At 33.4% G+C, this 2,698-nt stretch overlaps 1 non-coding gene across 1 annotated transcript; it reads left to right on the top strand.

The window, feature by feature from the left end:
* Positions 1-1,130: 1,130 nt before the first annotated feature.
* Positions 1,131-1,236, top strand: LOC127089505 (small nucleolar RNA R71). The gene has a single exon (XR_007791091.1). It is a non-coding gene; the product is annotated as a small nucleolar RNA R71 (small nucleolar RNA).
* The last annotated feature ends 1,462 nt before the right edge of the window (positions 1,237-2,698 follow it).

Here is a 2,698-nt window from a genome sequence, read left to right as displayed (position 1 = left end):
AAAATAGCATAAAATATTATATACTTATGATAAAATTATGAAAATATACAGTCTAAAATATCCTTAAACTCTCTTTTTAAGGCTACCGACGACACCCCAAACGGACTTACGGAACTCAAGTTATGCGAAAAACACGATGATCAACACATATTGAATTTGACTATGCCTATGGTATAAAAACCAGTGAACTACTATTGTTGTAGCAGTCTTAGGCCCAATTTTCCAATTTCAAAAGAAAAATCATTGTGTTATATTTCTAATGCAATTGACAACACCTCAAACAGATTTATGAAACTTAAGTTACGCCTGAAATAAGGCGGTCAAAGATGGCCAATTCACTTCTATGTCTACCTGCGATTTCATTGTTTTCTCTATTGAACAGGTTTAAAACTCACATATTTTGCCTATTTGAGTTCTAACCAACCCCAAAAAACACCGATAAATATAACACAAATCGATATGGCTTAAACATCATAGATTTAACATGTTATCACAACAACATCATGAATTCAACCATTTAAGGATGATAACTCTAATTCTCGCCTTATCATAAGACATCAACAGGGAGAAGATCAAGTTCAACCTTCGCCTTATCGCAAGACGTCAACAAAATATATTATCACTTCAATTCACACAGGTTAACCATGGATAATAGAAATCAACAAACATCACAGATTTATGTGTTGGTGTAAGCCCTAGAGGCCAATACTTTTGATACTTGTATCGAATTATTTATTAATAATAAAAAGTTTTTTTATTATGTTGGATGATATCCATTGCATAATTCACAGTATGTTACCTGTTGATGTTTACTTGGGACTTCATGCACCTCTTTAAGTTGTTGTGGAAGCTTTTACATTTGTTTTGTAATTTCTTCCATTGTTTGAGTTAGCAGTTTGTTCTGAGGCAAAATCGTATAATTTCTTCTCAGTTCAATGATTCCAGCTTTCTTTTATGAAGGGCCTCTATTATGTTGAACTTGGTGATCATTGAGTGCCATTTTATCAATAATTTCAATTGCAACTTCAACACTCTTAGATATTAAAGAACCACCCGCTGTTGCATCCAAAAGAAGTTTTGGTTTCGGTAGAAGTTCATTGCGGAAGATATGAATATGAATAAGCTCATCAAATCCATGGTTAGGACATCTTCTCAACATCGACTTGTATCGCTCCCATGCTTCACAAAGTGTTTCACTTAAACCTTGAGAAAATACAATAATTATGGTTTTGGCCTCCGTAAATCTGTTGTGTGGAAAGAACCTATCAAGAAATTTTTCCTCAAGCACATTCCAATTTGTCATCGTCCGAGTTGGTTGGTCAAGGTACCATTCTTTTGCTTTTCCGATCAATGAATGAGGGGATAATATCTTGAACACTTGTTATTCTTCTACTTCAAGAGCTCCAAATATACCGAAAATCTCATAAAACTTGGTAAGGTGAGTATATGGATCTTCATTATCAAGCCCAGGAAAAGGTTTTGCATACAATATCTGAAGCAGAACAGTCTTCATCTCTGAGTTCCTTGCATTTTGGGTAGGTCTAGAAAAATTAGCATTCCTTCTTGGCTTGTTTTGACAAGGCCCTCGAACAACTTTTGGTTCACCCATGACTTCTTCGATTTTTGGATTTGTTGAAGAAGAAAAAGAAGTAGAATTTCCTTCCTTTTGGTTCCTTTGTTTGGCTAGTTGCTTTTGCTTTCTGGCTCTCCTGTTGTTTCCACGAGCTGTTCTTTCTATTTCAAGATCAAAAAGAAGTTGATATTTTGGTGTACTTCCTCGCATACACAGAGTTCTAAATCTAACCACACAAATGAACAAACACGAGCGATTACAAATATAACAATATACAATTTATAGAAGTGCAAAATTACTTAAAATTATAGAAATTGTTGATATGCTTGTAATATCTATACGTCAATCCCCGACAACGACGTCATTTTGATAAAAAACAATTTTGAAAGGGTAAGTATTTTGTATCGTCTCCACAAGGATTAGTGTGATATCAGTGTCATTCAATAGTTAATATGATTTTAAGGAAAGTTTCACAAGAGTTTTGATTGTGGAAAGTCAACGGGCTAAAACAACAATAAATGCTACGAAACTAACAAGTAGAGAAAACATATCAAGATTGGGTTTCATTAGCCTTTTTCATATGTATTCAACTAATCTAGTATGTGAACATAGTTAATCATCTCTATTATCACGTATCACTCTTCAACACCGTTTATGTCTGACCGGTGATGTGAGTTTTACCGTATTGCTTAATCGATGATATCTCTACCTATTAAGCAATATGATAATATCAAGACTTTATACAAATGAATATTAAACCCCAACCCCATCTCTAGACTTGGATATTGGATAGATATGACGTTAGGTCAAGATTTGAAAGATATTTCTCAATAATGATTCAAACCCATAAATTTAACATGAAAACAAAAATAACATCAATATTGATTCATAATATTTTCAGAAAACAATTATCATAAGAAATACATACGATTACGGTTAATTACATCCAATCCTGACACAAGATATTTAGCTACACATCTTTATGGTAGCTTGCTCATAAGAAAATAGAAGAGATGAATATGCATCAACGTTGATTAATCAAAGATTGTTGCGTATCCAGCTCCAATTTGACTTGATTCTGAGTTTTCTCTCTTTGGTGATGTATTTCTCTCTCTAAAATAATGG

This window comes from Lathyrus oleraceus, chromosome 5 (assembly GCF_024323335.1).
Source record: "Lathyrus oleraceus cultivar Zhongwan6 chromosome 5, CAAS_Psat_ZW6_1.0, whole genome shotgun sequence".
NCBI classification, from domain to species: domain Eukaryota; kingdom Viridiplantae; phylum Streptophyta; class Magnoliopsida; order Fabales; family Fabaceae; genus Lathyrus; species Lathyrus oleraceus.
The sequence above is the reverse complement of the archived record's forward strand: the minus strand, read 5'-3'. Positions and strand labels throughout refer to the sequence as shown.